This window comes from Balaenoptera musculus, chromosome 9, assembly GCF_009873245.2.
Source record: "Balaenoptera musculus isolate JJ_BM4_2016_0621 chromosome 9, mBalMus1.pri.v3, whole genome shotgun sequence".
NCBI classification, from domain to species: domain Eukaryota; kingdom Metazoa; phylum Chordata; class Mammalia; order Artiodactyla; family Balaenopteridae; genus Balaenoptera; species Balaenoptera musculus.
The window spans coordinates 44,899,284-44,912,861 of record NC_045793.1 but is presented as its reverse complement, the minus strand read 5'-3'; the positions used below and the strand labels follow the sequence as shown (position 1 = coordinate 44,912,861).

Sequence of the window (13,578 nt, the reverse complement as noted above, 5' to 3'; positions counted from 1 at the left end):
CACTTTGCCTATGGGAAATTAAAAAAGTATTTAGTTTGGCTGCTTAAGAATTTTTTTTTGACCATAATGCATTTGTTATAGGAGTGGATTAAAACTATGGCCTGAAAAAAGTGTTTTCAATTTTGTGGGAATTTAATTTAGTCTCAGTAATCCTGTCTTCTCTTCTGTGGATGATGGGAATTTGTTTATGGAACATTTATTTGTTTGTTGAGGTCAAACATTTTATTAACCTTTTGTATTCTGTCAGACATAGATGAATAACTCATGAAGAGTCTTAGATCCATATTTCATGAAGGGCATAATTGCGATTTGAATCGCAATCGCAATTGATTCCTTATATGCATAATTATTTATTATGCTAATGAGTATGCTTGTACTGTTAACTTTAGGTTGTAGAAAAGAAATTTTAAAAGAATTATGTTTTTATTGGCATTGACTTTATTTTATGTCAGCAGTCATGAGTTCATGTATTTTTATGTACAAAGTGTCTCATACCACTTCATAGAAAGCGTATTTAGTGTTGTATGAAAGGAGAGAAGGTTAGCACTCCCCTTGACAAGGATGGAAGAGGCCTTCCGGCCTAACAACACACATATGGTTAAGAAAGCATATTTAATTATCTTCTAATGGATTATGTCAAAATTTCTTTCTCTTACATATTTTACATGGAAATATTTTTTATTCTTATCAAACTCATATACATATGTATCAGGACTGGCCACTTGAAATATATAATTATAAGAGAGTGAAAATAGAACGGGTTATACCAACAAAAATTTTTTGATAATCAGAAATTACACAACACTCTGATGCTCTTTGGGAGAAACCTCAGGGCTTTTTTCTTTAAAAAAATTCAACTTTATTGAGGTATAATTTACATATAGTTAAATTCACCCACTGTAAGTGTTCATTGAGTTTTTTAATTTTTAATTTTTTCTTCCAGTTTTCTTGAGATATAATTGACATAGAGCATTGTGTAAGTTTAAGGTGTATAGCATAATGATTTGGCTCACATCTATCATGAAATGATTATCACAATCAGTGTAGTGAACATCCATCATCTTATATGCATACAAAATTAAAGAAATAGAAAATTTTTTTCTTGTGATGACAATTCTTAGGATTTACTCTCTTAACAACTTTCATATAAAACATAGAGCAGTGTTCATTATATTTGTCTTGTTGTACATTACATCTGCAGTACTTATTTATCTTATAACTGGAAGTTTGTACCTTTTGACTTTTTTCATCCAATGATGAAATAGGCAAGCAAAGGACTCATGGGCAAAAGAAAAAGGGGATCTGTAATTTGTCACAAGAGAGGAGATGAGTCAACGTAGGTCAGAGTATATTTCTACCTAGGCACTGAACAACTTCATACCTTATAATGCAAACTTCTATTGTTTCTATTGAAATATTGTTTATATTTTTATTTTTTATTTTTTTGGCCATGCTGCGTGGCATGTGGGATCTTAGTTCCCCAACCAGGGATTGAACCCTCGCCCCCTGCAGTGGAAGTGCGGAGTGTTAACCACTGGACTGCCAGGGAAGCCCCTGAAATATTGTTTCTTGAGGTCACATAATATCATCTAGAAAACAGTGTTAAGTAAAGAAAATTTATAATAAAATTAACTGTCTTGTAGAATAGCAGAGACTGAGTGCAGTGTATTATCTATGTTTTTTTCCATTTTCTCTTTTCTGTGTGTTTAAATAATATTGTGTCTTGTTTAACCAATAGATAAAAACCTATGTCTGTAGACCACTGGGCCATTGTGATTCATATACTTTTAATTTCTGTAATTATTAATGAGTAATATACTTAATCTCCCCCAATAGCTTCTTTTATTCTCTGTTAAATACATCACCTTCTGTTTCTGGGAGACTTAAGTTTTTTCCTATATGAAGAGATTTAACAAAATTTTATGTGTGGCTTCAATGTAACTGCTAGAAATATTTTTATGCTACTTCATTTCTCAGTGGAGCATGAGTTACATTGCCCTAATGTTGGGGGCAGGTATTAAAGACATTTTCTCCCTTTCTTTCTGAGTGGCCTGAAACCTATGAACTAAAAGCACAGAAGCATCAGACTGTGAATCTTAGTTTAATATGTATTTTCTTAGAAGCCACTACAGGTGAATTATTTATTCTGTATTATACGATGCTGTTTAACTTTGATCTGGCCAGCTAGTAGCAATAAGACTACTGCTAAATATCTTTCCATTTGGAGATGTTTACTATTGTCATCAACAGCAATCTCCTCCCCTCCCACACACAAAACACTTTCATTTATGTATGTATGTATATATGTATGTACGTATTTACATTTTTATCTTTCCTCCCCTTCACATTTGGTGGGATGTGCGTGGCTTTCTGGAGAGCGGAGGGAGAAGGAGGCCTTGGCTGGAGGCTGCTATTGATTTAAGGCAGTGGGCATTAATAGGCAGCATCTGCCCTCTCACTTTTAGTAATGCAGCTGACCCTTTTAGCTGTTGGATACCCGAGCTGTAAGTGGCAACTTTAATGTGATACCTTAGAGTTATGTCCTTACTAAGTAAATCATATTTAGAAGCTTTTATGTTATCATAGTCATGCTTGTTTTTAAAAAGCCTAAACATGATGAACATTAAAAATGAATTTATATTCATGAAGCAAAATTTGATTTTCTAGGTAATTACCAATTCATCTAGAAACTCAAACGGTTGCTTTTAGTGTTCATCTATGTAAATGACACAATAAAAAAAGAAAGCTATTCTGTGATACTCTGTGCTTTATTTCAAATGATTTTCTTGATGATACATTTATTTTGTCTAAGGCTTTTTCAAATAGTCTCTTCTTTCCTAAGTAAGTTTGCTGTAGATGGAAATAACTTAATATGTCTATTGTTAGAATGAGACCAGTATAATCTTTTACTTAGTCTTTTATTTAGGTACAACCTGAGTGGGCATATTGAATATTTGAAATATGGTTGTAGATTAAAGGATATACAGAGATGTTATGTAATCTACCTTTAAAGCAAGTAGTGTTGGGATTTGTACTTAAGTGATGTTGGATCTAAAATCGAATCAAAGAGGCAGAAATTCAGAGAGGTTTGTTTCTCCCTAATTAATAAGAGAGAGAGATGAATTGCCATTGATTTTTAAGAGTAAAATTCTTAACCATGATGGAGGATTTCCCCATATTTTTCTCCTCATATCATTCTCTTAATGTTATTCATACACAGCTTTTGTTATTTAATTTTAGGTTTGAAATGGGAAATGATCAAAAAGCATTTTTATAATGGAAGCTTAAAGATTACAAACTATATAGTTAAATTTTTAATTGTATAAAAATGCAATAAAGTGGGCAAAATTAAGAAATATATATTTTAAAAGGACCAAAATTTTATGTGATACCTAAATTTTAAACCTTAGTTCTGCTTTTACTTCTTTTCTTTTTTGGCCACACTGTGCAGCATGTGGACTCTTAGTTCCCCGACCAGGGATCAAACCCGTGCCCCGTGCATTGAGAGTGAGGAGTCTTAACCACTGGACTGCCAGGGAAGTCCCATTATATCCGTGTAGCTTACTTATTTTATACGTAGTAGTTTGCTCCTCTTAATCACCTACCCCATCTTGCCCCTCCCCCATTCTTCTCCCCACTGGTAACCACTAATTTGTTCTCTGTATCTGTGAGTTTGTTTCTGTTTTGTTATATTCATTCATTTGTTTTATTTTTTAGATTCCACATAAGTGGTAACATACGCTATTTGTCTTTTATTTTTTGAATTTTTGAATTTTATTTTATTTTATTTTTTATACAGCAGGTTCTTATTAGTTATCAGTTTTATACACATCGGTGTATACATGTCAATCCCAGTCTCCCAATTCATCACAACACCACCCCCACCCCACCGCCGCTTTCCCCCCTTGGTGTCCATACGTTTGTTCTCTACATCTGTGTCTCAATTTCTGCCCTGCAAACTGGTTCATCTGTACCATTTTCCTAGGTTCCACATATATGTGTTAATATACGATATTTGTTATTCTCTTTCTGACTTACTTCACTCTGTATGACAGTCTCTAGATCCATCCACGTCTCAACAAATGACCCAGTTTCGTTCCTTTTTATGGTTGAGTAATATTCCATTGTATATATGTACCACATCTTCTTTAGCCACTCGTCTGTCAATGGGCATTTACGTTGCTTCCATGACCTGCCTATTGTAAATAGTGCTGCAATGAACATTGGGGTGCATGTGTCTTTTTGAATTATGGTTTTCTCTGGGTATATGCCCAGTAGTGGGATTGCTGGATCATATGGTAATTCTATTTTTAGTTTTTTAAGGAACCTCCATATTGTTCTCCATAGTGGCTGTACCTATTTACACTCCCACCAACAGTGCAAGAGGGTTCCCTTTTCTCCACACCCTCTCCAGCATTTGTTGTTTGTAGATTTTCTGATGATGCCCATTCTAACTGCTGTGAGGTGATACCTCATTGTAGTTTTGATTTGCATTTCTCTAATAATTAGTGATGTTGAGCAGCTTTTCATGTGCTTCTCAGCCATTTGTATGTCTTCTTTGGAGAAATGTCTATTTAGGTCTTCGGCCCATTTTTGGATTGGGTTGTTTATTTTTTTAATATTGAGCTGCATGAGCTGTTTATATATTTTGGAGATTAACCCTTTGTTGATTCGTTTGCAAATATTTTCTCCCATTCTGAGGGTTGTCTTTTCGTCTTGTTTATGGTTTCCTTTGCTGTGCAAAAGGTTTGAAGTTTCATTAGGTCCCATTTGTTTACTTTTGTTTTTATTTCCATTACTCGAGGAGGTGGATCAAAAAAGATCTTGCTGTGATTTATGTCAAAGAATGTTCTTCCTATGTTTTCCTCTAAGAGTTTGATAGTGTCCAGTCTTACATTTAGGTCTTGAATCCATTTTGAGTTTATTTTTGTGTATGGTGTTAGGGAGTATTCTAATTTCATTCTTTTACATGTAGCTGTCCAGTTTTCCCAGCACCACTTATTGAAGAGACTGTCTTTTCTCCATTGTATATCCCTGCCTCCTTTGTCATAGATTAGTGGACCATGGGTGCATGGGTTTATCTCTGGGCTTTCTATCTTGTTCCATTGATCTATGTTTCTGTTTTTGTGCCAGTACCATATTGTCTTGATTACTGTAGCTTTGTATTATAGTCTGAAGTCAAGGAGTCTGATTCCTCCAGCTCCGTTTTTTTCCCTCAAGACTGCTTTGGCTATTCGGGGTCTTTTGTGTCTCCATACAAATTTTAAGATTTTTTGTTCTAGTTCCATAAAAAATGCCATTGGTAATTTGCTAGGAATTGCACTGAATCTGTAGATTGCTTTGGGTAGTATAGTCATTTTCACAATGTTGATTCTTCCAATCCAAGAACATGGTGTATCTCTCCATCTGTTGGTATCATCTTTAATTTCTTTCATCAGTGTCTTATAGTTTTCTGCATACAGGTCTTTTGTCTCCCTAGGTAGGTTTATTCCTAGATATTTTATTCTTTTTGTTGCAATGGTAAATGGGAGTGTTTCCTTCATTTCTCTTTCAGATTTTTCATCGTTAGTGTATAGGAATGCAAGAGATGTCTGTGCATTAATTTTGTATCCTGCAACTTTACCAAATTCATTGATTAGCTCTAGTAGTTTTCTGGTGGCATCTTTAGGATTCTCTATGTATAGTATGTCATCTGCAAACACTGACAGTTTTACTTCTTCTTTTCCAATTTGTATTCCTTTTATTTCTTTTTCTTCTCTGATTGCCATGGCTACGACTTCCAAAACTATGTTGAATAATAGTACTGAGAGTGGACATCCTTGTCTTCTTCCTGATCTTAGAGGAAATGCTTTCAGTTTTTCACCATTGAGAATGATGTTTGCTATGGGTTTGTCAGATATGGCCTTTATTATGTTGAGACAGGTTCCCTCTATGCCCACTTTCTGGAGAGTTTTTATCATAAATGGGTGTTGAATTTTGTCGAAAGCTTTTTCTGCATCTATCGAGTTGATCATATGGTTTTAATTCTTCAATTTCTTAATATGGTGTATCACAGTGATTGATTTGCATATATTGAAGAATCCTTGCATGCCTGGGATAAATCCCACTTGATCATGGTGTATGATCCTTTTAATGTGTTGTTGGATTCTGTTTGCTAGTATTTTGTTGAGGATTTTTGCATCTATATTCATCAGTGATATTGGTCTGTAATTTTCTTTTTTGTAGTATCTTTGTCTGGTGTTGGTATCAGGGTGATGGTAGCCTCATAGAATGAGTTTGGGAGTGTTCCTTCCTCTGCAGTTTTTTGGAAGAGTTTGAGAAGGATGTGTGTTAGCTCTTCTCTAAATGTTTGATAGAATTCACCTGTGAAGCCATCTGGTCCTGGACTTTTGTTTGTTGGAAAATTTTTAATCACAGTTTCAATTTCATTACTTGTGATTGGTCTGTTCATATTTTCTACTTCCTCCTGGTTCAGTCTTGGAAGGTTATACCTTTCTAAGAATTTGTCCATTTCTTCCAGGTTGTCCATTTTATCGGCATAGAGTTGCTTGTAGTAGTCTCTTAGGATGCTTTGTATTTCTGCAGTGTCTGTTGTAACTTCTCCTTTTTCATTTCTAATTTTATTGATTTGAGTCCTCTCCCTCTTTTTCTTGATGGGTCTGGCTAATGGTTTATCAATTTTGTTTATCTTCTCAAAGAACCAGCTTTTAGTTTTATTGATCTTTGCCATTGTTTTCTTTGTTTCTATTTCATTTATTTCTGCTCTGATCTTTATGATTTCTTTCCATCTGCTAACTTTGGGTTTTGTTTGTTCTTCTTTCTCTAGTTCCTTTAAGTGTAAGTTTAGATTGTTTATTTGAGAGTTTTCTTGTTTCTTGAGGTAGGCTTGTATAGCTATAAACTTCCCTTTTATAACTGCTTTTGCTGCATCCCATAGGTTTTGGATCGTCGTGTTTTCATTGTCATTTGTCTCTAGGTATTTTTTGATTTCCTCTTTGATTTCTTAAGTGATCTCTTGGTGATTTAGTAATGTGTTGTTTAGCCTCCATATGTTTGTGTTTTGTACGTTTTTTTCCCTGTAATTCATTTCTAATCTCATAGCGTTGTGGTCAGAAAAGATGCTTGATATGATTTCAGTTTTCTTAAATTTACTGAGGCTTGATTTGTGGCCCCAGATGTGATCTATCCTGGAGAATGTTCCATGCGCACTTGAGAAGAAAGTGTAATCTGCTGTTTTTGGATGGAATGTCCTATAAATATCAATTAAATCTATCTGGTCTATTGTGTCATTTAAAGCTTCTGTTTCCTTATTTATTTTCATTTTGGATGATCTGTCCATTGGTGTAAGTGAGGTGTTAAAGTCCCCCATTATTATTTTGTTACTGTCGATTTCCTCTTTTATAGCTGTTAGCAGTTGCCTTATGTATTGAGGTGCTCCTATGTTGGGTGCATATGTATTTATAATTGTTATATCTTCTTCTTGGATTGATCCCTTGATCATTATGTAGTGTCCTCCCTTGTCTCTTGTAACATTCTTTATTTTAAAGTCTATTTTATCTGATATGAATATCGCTACTCCAGCTTTGTTTTGATTTCCATTTGCATGGAATATCTTTTTCCATCCCCTCACTTTCAGTCTGTATGTGTCCCTAGGTCTGAAGTGGGTTTCTTGTAGATAGTATATATACGGGTCTTGTTTTTGTTTCCATTCGGTGAGTCTGTGTCATTTGGTTGGAGTGTTTAATCCATTCACGTTTAAGGTAATTACCGATATGTATGTTCCTATGACCATTTTCTTAATTTTTTGGGGTTTGTTTTTGTAGGTCCTTTTCTTCTCTTGTGTTTCCCACTTAGAGAAGTTCCTTTAGCATTTGTTGTAGAGCTGGTTTGGTGGTGCTGAATTCTCTTAGCTTTTGCTTGTCTGTAAAGCTTTTGATTTCTCCATTGAATCTGAATGAGATCCTTGCCTGGTAGAGTAATCTTGGTTGTAGGTTTTTCCCTTTCATCTCTTTAAATATATCATGCCACTCCTTTCTGTCTTGTAGAGTTTCTGCTGAGAAATCAGCTGTTAACCTTATGGGAGTTCCCTTGTATGTTATTTGTCATTTTTCCCCTGCTGCTTTCAATAATTTTTCCTTGTCTTTAGTTTTTGTCAATTTGATTACTGTGTGTCTTGGCATGCTTCTCCTTGGGTTTATCCTGCCTGGAACTCTCTGCACTTCCTGGACTGGGTGGCTATTTCTTTTCCCATGTTAGGGAAGTTTTTGACTGTAATCTCTTCAAATATTTTCTTGGGTCCTTTCTCTCTCTCTTCTCTTTCTGGGACCCCTATAACGCGAATGTTGTTGTGTTTAATGTTGTCCTAGATGTCTCTTAGGCTGTCTTCATTTCTTTTCATTCTTTTTTCTTTATTCTGTTCCGCAGCAGTGAATTCTACCATTCTGTCTTCCAGGTCACTTATCCGTCTTCTGCCTCAGTTATTCTGCTATTGATTCCTTCTAGTGTAGTTTTCATTTCAGTTATTGTATTGTTCATCTCTGTTTGTTTCTTCTTTAATTCTTCTAGGTCTTTGTTGAACATTTCTTGCATCTTCTCGATCTTTGCCTCCATTCTTTTTCTGAGGTCCTGGATCACCTTCACTATCATTATTCTGAATTTTTTTTCTGGAAGGTTGCCTATCTCCACTTCATTTAGTTGTTTTCCTGGGATTTTATCTTGTTCCTTCATCTGGTACATAGCCCTCTGCCTTTTCATCTTATCTGTCTTTCTGTGAATGTGGTTTTTGTTCCACAGGCTCCAGGATTGTAGTTCTTCTTGCTTCTGCTGTGTGCCCTCTGGTGGGTGAGGCTATCTAAGAGGCTTGAGCAAGTTTTCTGCTTTTACTTCTTAATTACATTTCTAATTTTTCCTTGTCTTTTTGAATGTCTACATTTTCCTCCAGCCACTTCCAAGTTAAAAAAGAAAGTCTAGACTTTGTATTTCAGAAAACACTGACTTTGAAGAAAATATGTGAGTATTTAAAACATGTAGTAGGCAGAAAAATCAAGAAAAAAATTTCTGGAAATACATTGCAATGTGATTTAATCACCACACCAATAAATGTTTAAACCATACTGTTGACAAAATAGCCCAGAAAATATTATAATTAGTGACTCTTGATAGTAGCTTTCTGAATGTACCTTGGAATTGATTGGTACTTACAAGTTATAGAACTGTGGAAAATATTATATACCATATATAAAAAATACTATATCATCAGAATTTAATTTGTGACTAGATGACATTTGATAAAATTTTATTGATATTATAAACAAACATGACACCCAATTAATTTAAAGCAATTATTATTCAGAAATTGCATTATTTGGCATGCTTTCATTTTGGGTTTGTAATTTGGTAAATCTTTAAGTTGGAATGATCACTTGCTTTGTTGAGATTATGGTAATCTAAAAAGAGCAAGATGGGACTCCTACTTAAATTAGACATCTGACCCAAACTTAGCAGTTTTCTCAGCTTGCCAGGGAAAACACTTGATGGTTTCACTACTTTCTTCCCTCATCTTGAGAGATTGTACCCCATTTTCCTCCTCCATTGACTAACCTTTGTCTTCCCAAACCTGCATTTCTTTCCAACAGGGGTGAATAAGCACTCTTGGTATGTGAAGATTAAAGGTCCATGGACCCTGCAGGTACCCTGAAGCAAATTTGTTCAGAATTAATTTGGTACCTCCAATTGTGGTTTTTTTAGGATAGGAAACTAGATAGAATTCAACAGTGTATCTTGAATCTTAGAACTTAGTACTTTTGTTACAAACAACAGGGAAAAAAAAAAGAAAAAGACCAAGTGCCAGTAACGTTTACTCTTCAAAGGAAAGTTTTTGTCTTTCTGTGCCTGGTTATCTTCAAGAGTTGCAGAATAAAAAAGAAACTTTCAGTGGAAGTATACTTCAGCCTCTGATATAGAAGAGACCTTTAAAAAGAGTCATTGTTGACATGAAAGGGAAAACATTCTGATTTTCTGGGATGTAAGCCTTAGAAAACAAGCCAGAGTAAAAGAACATGTAGAAATGAAAAACTTATGACTCCAGGAGATGACCTGTTGTGAATTATTTCAGAATTCAGTGGATATCTCAGTTGGTTGATTTTTCTCCTATGAATCCTTGCTCCTATGAACGTACTGAGTAGGCATCAGCTCTGTTTTAGAGTGAAACAGTCACTGCAACGAATATCACTGTTTGGAATACGTAAACCGGTTGTTCTAGAACATACTGTAAAGTATGTACTTGTAAAGGGCAAAATGTGTCTATATGACTAAAGAATGTAAAGAAGTATTTCTCTAAGAAATTGTAGCTATTGATTTGTCTTTTGTCATAGGTGACTTGGCTTACAGATTTCAGAATCTAAAACTAGTAGATGCATTTTGCCAATTACACTTAGGTGATTCTGGCAACAGAGATAGTAATCTGGAAGTGACAGAGGAATTAAGAAGCAGAGAAGCAAGAAGGAATAGATCCTTTCTTAGGCATATGCTTTCTACCTTTTCGTAAAATAAAGTGTGCAACAAAATATATGTTTCACAATACTACCGATGCAGCTGACTCCTGGAATTCAGTTGATTATGTTCTATTTAGGAACAGAAGCAGTTAAAAACAGGCATTTGATAATATATTTGGTAAGTTCTAGTTGGGTCGGCAAAATAGTACATTCAAAATCATGAAAGGATGCTTCTCTTTATTTTTTATTTATTTTTTAAAAAATATTTTTAAAATTAATTTTTATTGGAGTATGGTTGCTTTACAATGTTGTGTTAATTTCTGCTGTACAACAAAGTGAATCAGCTATATGTATACATATATCCCCTCTTTTTTTGGATTTCCTTCCCATTTAGGTCACCACAGAGCATTGAATAGAGTTCCCTGTGCTATACAGTAGGTTCTTCTTAGTTATCTATTTTATACACAGTAGTGTATATATGTCAATTCCAATCTTCCAGTTCATCCCACCCTCCCTTCCCTCCTTGGTATCCATATACCAGATGTCTGTTCTCTACATCTAGGATGCTTCTCTTTAAACATCAAGCATAGGGCAGAATCAATTTTGTTATATCCAAACACCTTCATGTTATTGAAAACTTATTGCATAATTGGGTACCTTATAAATAGTTATCAAAGTCAGTTTTTCAATCCTCTACATTTTTACCATAGAGAACCTTCTGAAATTTCATTATTTAGAAATCTTAAGATAGCCTTCTTTTTTTTAGGAGAGATATGCTCAGTTCTCTTATTTGTTTGAAAATCTAGGCTTTGAATTGTTAATATGAAAATAAATAGAAGATATAGGAGAGACTAGAGCTTTAGAAGAACCTTAATCAGTTGAGTAATGTCAGGTTCAGGAATATTTTTAAAAGCCATATTTTTACTGTTAAGATATTATGATGGTTAAAGCAGAGGACCCTGGACCACATGCTCACTAGCTTACTAACTATGAGACCTTGGGCAAGGTATTTAAATTCTCTGTGCCTCAGACCCTCTTTCTGTAAAATGGGGCGCAGAGAATTTAAATACCTACCACGTGGGGTTGTTATGAGGATTGAATAAGTTAATACAAGTACTAATAGCACTACTATATATGTTTTAGCCAACACTATTATTAGATTTGGTGCATTTGCCAATTTGCTTACTTTGACGATTGTTTTCCTTAGAGAGCCTATAACTCTCTAGTTATTGAATTAAATTCTTTGCAGGAATACAGTTGTCTCTGAATTATATCTCTCTTAGAAGATTGGGCCCAAGATAGGAAAGCTAGGCAAAACAGATATTTCCTGGTAAATATTATGTAATGGGTCACTGAGTCAGCAACATCATTTAGTGCCCACATGTGTTCAGAGTTTTGTTTTAGCCTCTTCTGTTTGCTGGATTGCATCAAGTTCAAACAGTTCAAATCACAGGGATTTGGAAATTGTGTTTCTTAGAGGAATTTGATTCAGGAAGGCAGCTCGTTATGGTTTCTAAGATCAAGGACTTGAACTGGAGTCCACATGGAATCCATGTTGAACTGGTACCTTGACGCAGTACAAAGGAACAAGTCGTACTTTTCTTTTTCTACCTATTGAACCAGTACCATAATCAGCCTGGAAAAAAATACTTTGCTTCGTGGTTTAAATAACAGTCAGCAGTCTTTTATTGTTGTTGATACCTAGAGAAAATTTGGAAGATGGTTATCTGTATAGTGCTGCCAAATATATTGTTATTATGCAGACCCTGCAGGCAGCAGCTGCAGTTGTTTTCCAAAGGACGTGCAACCAATCTAGCTATCGTGCACCCAGCTTTAGTATTGCTGGCTGTATTTGTTCTTTTTATTCACAGATGCATGCATACTAACTAACACTTTTAGTCACAGTGTTAAAATTGAAGGATGGGTGCCATATTTTGATGGTCCTTATCTTCTCTTTCATCTGTTCTTGGTTGTAGTTCTTTATTACTGCTATTATTCTTGGGCATTTCTGATCACAAGCATACATTCAATTTCTATCTAATATATCCTTTTTTTTTGGTTCAGGGCAGTTATGTAAGTATATGATGTACTGAAATGATTTGCTTTGACTTGACCCAATTAAAGTTTACTTTAAGTCTTGAGCCAGCTGAAATAAGATTCAGCTGATTTATGCCACTATTTTTTTTCCAGTAATGTTGACTGGAGCAGAACCACTTATTGTGCTAATGCTCACTTCTAAAATGTACAGGCTTATTTACATAGCCTGAAAAAAGTATCCATACTAGTTGCATTTTAATCTTGTGGTAGGCAAAGTAGCATATTGTAAAAGGTATAGTTTGCCTCTTTGACATGGTTTTCTGGTATGAAACTTGATGTATTAAATATTAATCAAAATAAGACACGAGATGGATATATTTATTCCAGAATTATAGTCATGTGGTCAATTTTATACCATACCTGTGAAGCAGATAGTGGTAATCAATAATAATAATGATAAAAATAATAATTATTTAATATTTATTAAGCCTTTACTTTGTACCAGGCACTTGGGTTAAGCTCTTTACATTAAATAATTCACACCAAACAACAATTTTTGAAGCAAGTGCTAGTATTACTTTTTAATTTTACAGATGAGATAACAGAGGCTTAGAGGTGTTAGCATACTCTCCAAAGCCACACAGTTTTTTTTTTTTTAATTAATTAATTAATTAATTAATTTATGGCTGTGTTGGGTCTTCGTTTCTGTGCGAGGGCTTTCTCTAGTTGTGGCAAGTGGGGGCCACTCTTCATCGCGGTGCGCGGGCCTCTCATTATCGCGGCCTCTCTTGTTGTGGAGCACAGGCTCCAGACGTGCAGGCTCAGTAATTAGCCACACAGTTTTGAAGCAGGGATCCACTTCCAATTGTTTCTGACTTTAGAGCCTGAGCTCTTAGTGTCTGTTCTATTTTTACTACCTTCCATGTTATATATTGGCATGCAGTTATATAGATCAGGGTCTTGGCGGCAAATAGATTGCACACTCAAATGGGGTAATTGATATAGGAGTTATGAACAAGAGTAAGAGATAATAACAAGGGATGATGAA

General features: G+C 34.9%; 1 protein-coding gene and 1 non-coding gene across 12 annotated transcripts in view; both read left to right on the top strand.

Annotated features, from left to right (window-relative positions):
• Positions 1-13,578, top strand: part of BBS9 (Bardet-Biedl syndrome 9) — a 461,337-nt gene that overhangs the window by 135,539 nt on the left and 312,220 nt on the right. The window lies entirely within an intron of this gene.
• LOC118901377 lies at positions 518-648 on the top strand. The gene has a single exon (XR_005021352.1). It is a non-coding gene; the product is annotated as a U6atac minor spliceosomal RNA (small nuclear RNA).